Consider the following 6328-nt stretch of genomic DNA (forward strand, 5'->3'; position numbering starts at 1 on the left):
GTGTCCATTATCACCTATGCCTGCAGATTATGACTGTGTAATGAAACTCACTTAAGTCCTTGTCTATTGCATCCAGGCCTTGACACATCGCAAATGTTCTTGGCAGACCAAAGCTGTCTAAAATCCTCCTACACTCCCACACCCAATTAACTTACACCTACGTTCAGTTCCAAACCGAGCCATGTGGCCAGCATTTTGGACAAAGATACCCCTAACTTACATTATGCCTATTCCTACCAACTATCCAAGGTTCCCCACTGCTACGCCTTTCTTGGCATTTTGCCCGCTCATTACTTTTTCAATGTACAGAGCTACTGGTGGATACTGTATATAGTAACTAATGATGGACATACCGCATATAGATGAAATATTACTTCAGAGAGTCCCCCTGGCAGCAGGCAGCCGATCTCAAGAAATTCTGGAACAAAAAGTATAAACTGTGAAGATATTATGACGTGCGCTTAGTATGGTTCATCATATCAACAAATATATGTTCAGCCTATTGAAAACATCAGGGAGATTGTTCCCACAGTCTTGTCATGTGTCTCTATAGGAACACTCTGGATGACATCACATTATAGAATTTCTATAGGTTGTTATTTGCTATAATACTTACATATATACAGTGGATCTCCTAGCATGTCGGCTGTCACTGGTGCCACATATTCAGATGTTAGAAATGTCTGTAAAATACATAATGGGTTTAATGCACATACATAAAATAACCCCATATCTATAATGAATAATAATATATTTACTTTCACACATTTCATTTTCTATCACAGGGCGAGTCCAATGCCCCTCTGCCACACAAATAACACCAGCAGTATAATGGCACATAATATTTGGAGGACCCTGGTATAGATTTTGTATCAGGGACCAGGAGCTTATTGTTATTCTTCTATATTATCTTATCCTTAATGGAAAACTTCTAATTTGTCTTTTGTGGAGTCTTTTGGACTGGAGTAGAGAGAGTAGAAAATGGTAAATTGGATTTCTGGATTCAACAGACAAAATAATTATTAAAGGGGTTCTCTGACAGTTTCATAAACCTTAGTCTAAGCCGCATATGGCTAAAAATAACAAATTGTCCCTACTCATTTTTTAAATTCCCTGTGGCTCCTGCGCTGGTGGTTCTGTTGTCTTTAGTTGCTAGGCCACAGCGGTCATGTCCGTGTGGATGGCATGTCACGTGGCAGCTATTGTGTCACATCCAGGGCCGGCCTTAGGTTTATTGGTGACATGTGCAGTATCTGTGACGTCCTCCCCCTTATGATGCACCATGTAGTGTCCAAATAATTTAATCATACAGTGCCCAAATAACATCACCCAGTCAATAAACTAGGGATTGTATCTTTCTATTTTTTTATATTATAGGTTTGGGCCCTAAATGCCGGATCGGCAGTGTAAGTTGAGGGTGCCCAGGCCACCTATGGTGGTAGTGCCCTCTTCAGTATTGACCAGTAATACACACTATGTGATCATTTAGAGATGCAGTTAATAAAATACACTGACCTTGGACTCTCCTACTGAATACATCCGACTGAATGTAGAACGTTATGTGATGTGAGGTGGAGGGCTCTGCTTAATCTTTGATCTGCCCTCCTGGGACGTGTGGTTATCATTAACTCTTATGAGGAATTAATTCTAGGAGAAAGAAAGACAATGTATTAGGACAAATCTCAATCAATGGCAACATTTCTATCTAGAACCGAGTCCAGTCCCCAACCAGTGTAAAATTACCAAAGGGGTAAATAGGATGACCGGCTGGGGTCCAGGGATTTGGGGTGGCCCACAGCTCTGGGGCTCCATACACCCCTAAAAATTGGACAAACAATAACGGCGCAGGGAGGAAGCGAAATGTCTGACCAACGGGGGCACTATTAATATGGGGGATAAAAGGACTGAGTCGGGGCTTAGAAAAGGGGGCTTCATTACTGTGGGGCCATACAAAAGGGGCATTCTGACCCAGGACATACAAAAAGTGTCATTCTAACTGTGGAGGGTATTGGTGGATACTGCATATAGTAACTAATAAGAGACGCACCTTGCATAGATGAAATATTGCTTCAGAGAGTCACCCTGGCAGCAGGCAGCCGATCTTAAGGTGTTCTGGAAAAAACAATAATTGTGCAGTTTTATTTCTCCAGACAGACGTGTGCTCAGTATAGACCACCCAACAATGAAGGAAATGTACATTAGGGCTCATGTACACAGCAACTTCATGTGGACGGACCTGTATGGTGGCGCACAGACTGCAGTACTGGTAATGTAGACACTCTGTGTGCGCTGTGTGCTCCCCCATAAGCCAAATGTGTATTAGGAAATTACATAAATAACAAGTCCCTTATATATTACTAATACCATAATATCTTCTTTATGGAGCATTTCTATAATAATAATAATATAAAGCTGCAGCAAAATTCCCAGCGTTTACTTTTGCTACATGTGGATGAGTTTTTGAGACTGTAACTATTCACCTGTAACACTTGTGAATTTTGCCGCGCAGCAAATCTGCAGCGTCTGAATTCAGCTTTATGGCGTAGAATATAGTACTCAAATACTGCAATCATACAGTGCCCAAATAACACTGCCAGACAAGTATTGTCTGCCACACTGTAATGTAATCCATTATCAAGGAATTGTATCTGCATCCTGAGCAGTGCCCTTTACTTTTTTTACATGAAGAGTGGGATTGAGTGTTCAAGCAATGGGTGCCCCAGACATCAAGACCAGTGGCGCCCCATTCATTAGTGACAGGTGATGCACCCAGTGTAACCGCACAGGTCGCACACCCCTAAAACAGGCCCTGGATGAACAACATTGGGGAATTTGTTCCCACAGTCTTGTCATGTGTCTCTATAGGAACATTCTGGATGACATCAGATTATAGAATTTCTATAGGTTGTCATTTGCTATAATACTTACATATATACAGTGTATGTCCTAGCATGTCGGCTGTCACTGGTGCCACATATTCAGATGTCATAAATGTCTGTAAAATACATAATGGAATAAACATAAAATAACCCCATATCCATAATGAATAATAATATATTTACTTTCACACCTTTCATTTTCTATCACAGGACGAGTCAGACATTGAAAACATTTTGTAATCTTAGTGTAAACCCAGGGAACATAACTATAGGGGTGAAGAGGTTGCAGTCACACCCAGGCCCAGGTGTCCATGACTGACATTAGGGGGGGTCACAATGTGGGCAATTTACAAATGCCAATCCCCAATGCCCCCTTCTCCTAGAGGAATCCCGATTTTCGCTGCTAGAAACGCGATGTCAGTGAGAGAAGCACCCAGGCGGAAAGGCAGCTCCTGAGTTGCCCGGCCGCTTCTAAAACACAAGCAGTGGAAGGGAGCCAGCGCAGCGCCCCGTTCCACCTGCTGGAGGGATGCGCCCTATGTAATGGCACAGGTCGCACACCCCTAAGGCCGGCCCTGGCTACTGCTGAGCCTTATTAGGATAATATACGGTAGCTTTTTAAGACTATTTAATTAAATTAAATTAGACATCATATTGAAAACGACTGAGAAGTCACATTCCACATTACTGACAGCTGCAATTCTCAGACAATGGTAAGGGTATGTTCACACACTTAACTAAAAAACGTCTCTAAAATACAGAGCTCTTTTCAAGGGAAAACAGCCTCTGATTTTCAGCCATTTTTTAAACCACAAACATTTTTTGAGGCGTTTTTACCAACGTTCTTGGAGCTGTTTTTCTATTGAGACAATGAAAAACGGCTCCAAAAACGGCCGAAGGAGTGAAATGCACTTCTTTTTACAGGGTGTTTTTTATGCGCCGCTTTATCAAACGCCCACGTAAAATGCACCATCGGAAAAAAAAACAGTTTTTCCCATTGAAATCAATGGGCAGATGTTTGGAGGCGTCTAGCCTCCGTATTTTCGGCTGTTTTTCGGGGTGTTTACGGCCAGGAAAACGGCTGAAAATAGGTTGTGTGAACATACTCTGATGTACTGAGTTGTAACTTTAATGAGAAAATATGAAATATTGAAATCTGAATGTAAAATGTTCAGTTGTTACTTGCATTAATAGAAACATTTTACTGGAACTTGAACTGTTTGTCTAAGAAAAAAACAACCCCAACTCCTGACAATCACCAGAAAAAAATCCTTCTACAGTTTTTTTTAAACGGCCACGTAAAAAACGCCTCATCGGAACAAACCCCCGTTTTTCCCATTGAAATCAAAGTGCAGATGTTTGGAGGCGTTCAGCCTCTGTAGTTTTAGATGTTTTTCGGGGCGTTTATGGCCATGAAAATAGGCCATGTGAACATACTCTGAGTTGTAACTTTAATGAGAAAATATGAAACCTTGAAATCTGAATGTAAAATGTTCAGTTGTTACTTGCATTAATAGAAAAATTTTACTGGAACTTGAACTGTTTGTCTAAAAAAAAAAAACAACCCCCGACAATCACCAGAAAAAAATCCTTCTACAATCATATAGTTGTGGTGAGGTGTTGGTGTGGTTAGAAATTTCTGCAGTAATGTCCAGTGTGAATCTGGCCTTATATGAGAATTCTAGAGCGTATATATTTCATGTGTCCAGTAACATGTAGAATTAATGATAAAATGCTGCATCTTACCTGTCAATCACACAGTCAATCACAGTCCCGGTCCAGACGTCATTGGCAGAAATTGTAAAAAATATGTAATCCAGCTGCACATAGAACCTAACGGCTAGTACTGCCTATGACATCATCAGTGACATCATAAGCGGCTGCAGTATCTGTTACATCATCTAATTATCTCCTACTGCCTGGATAGACTGTCTGTGCATACACTGGATATAGGCGTTACATGGGACTGCTGTTTATAAACATGGAAGAAAGATACATGTGTGGTTATAGGGGCTACGACTAAGAACATGTAATGTATGAAACGTGTAATCTGTTACTAGATGGATTTTATACTGTAATACAGATGTAGCCATCTTTAACTTGACTCTGATAACTTGTTGCAGCGTGATACTTTCTTGATCCCGCAGCACTCCGTGTTTCAAGTGTGCGTGAGTAGGCTTCCACGCCAATGTGTAAAAAATTGGAACTCAGCGCTCCAAGGTATTATGCAATAAGTGATATTTGATTTCACATATAGCGAAAAGTAGTAATCCAAAAATAATGGCGCCATTACCCAACAGCGACCGAGGTCACAAGCGCCGCATATCCGTGTCTAAAGAAGGTTGAATGTATAGACCGAAACGTTAAAAACCTATTTTTGGATTACTACTTTTCGCTATATGTGAAATAAAATATCATTTGTTGCAGCGTGATATCACACAACAAAAGCCATTGAAAAAGTCAAGATAAGGGATTGTTTATTTCAGAACAATGATGTTCTATGGGTATATTCACACGGCCTTTTTTTAACCACCCGTGAATATTGGCCGTCAAAAAATAGAACATGTCCTATTTTTGGCCGCTTTCACGGCCAGACGGCCCCCATAGAAGTCAATGGATCAATTTTTAACGGCCGTCAATATATGTAACAGCCGTTAAAAACGGTTCTGTGATTTGGGGATTCAAGAGCCAAGGGAACTATTGGCTCCCTTGATGGTATTCGGCGGCGCAATGACACATACTCACCGTTGCAGCGCCGTCCTCTACAGGTGTGGTCTCTAGTCTCATGGGTTCTGCGAAGGTGACGAGATGACGTCCTCTCGTCGCCTTCGCAGAACCAGTGAGACTAGAGATCACTCGTGACGTAGATGGTCATGCATCGGTGAGTATGTAGGGCATTCAGGCGGACAAAAATTACGGATATTGTTGCGCTCACTACTATGGTAGCATGGCGCTAGTACAGGGGACATTGTTGTCTACTGTAGCAAATTTTTCAGCACGGTCCTGAATTTATAGAGAGAGTCCCGGAAGATTACCACAGGGAGGGGGGGTGTGGTGCTTTCTCCGGAGAGGTGTCTGTGTCATCATCTACAGGGGGGCTGTGTGCCATCGTCTACAGGGGGCTGTGTGCCATCGTCTACAAGGGGGCTGTGTGCCATCATCTACATGGGGTGGTGTGCCATCATCTACAGGGGGGCTGTGTGCCATCATCTACAGGGGGGCTGTGTGCCATCATCTACAGGGGGGCTGTTTGACATCATCTACAGGGAGGCTGTGAGCCATCATCTACAGGGGGTCTGTGTGCCATCATCTACAGGGGGTCTGTGTGCCATCATCTACAGGGGGTCTGTGTTTCATCATCTACAGGGGGTCTGTGTGGCATCATATACAGGGGGGCTGTGTGGCATCATCTCTAGGGGGGCTGTGAAACAATCATGACAATGACCTTT

General features: G+C 42.4%; 1 long non-coding RNA gene across 1 annotated transcript; it reads right to left on the bottom strand.

The window, feature by feature from the left end:
- Positions 1-627: 627 nt before the first annotated feature.
- On the bottom strand, positions 628-4697 carry LOC142740557 (uncharacterized). The gene is made up of 5 exons (XR_012880776.1): positions 4626-4697; positions 2929-2995; positions 2048-2112; positions 1516-1647; positions 628-683 (listed from the first exon to the last, which is right to left on the bottom strand). It is a non-coding gene; the product is annotated as an uncharacterized LOC142740557 (long non-coding RNA).
- Positions 4698-6328: the final 1631 nt, after the last annotated feature.

The sequence above is a fragment of the Rhinoderma darwinii genome, chromosome 2 (assembly GCF_050947455.1).
Source record: "Rhinoderma darwinii isolate aRhiDar2 chromosome 2, aRhiDar2.hap1, whole genome shotgun sequence".
NCBI lineage: Eukaryota > Metazoa > Chordata > Amphibia > Anura > Rhinodermatidae > Rhinoderma > Rhinoderma darwinii.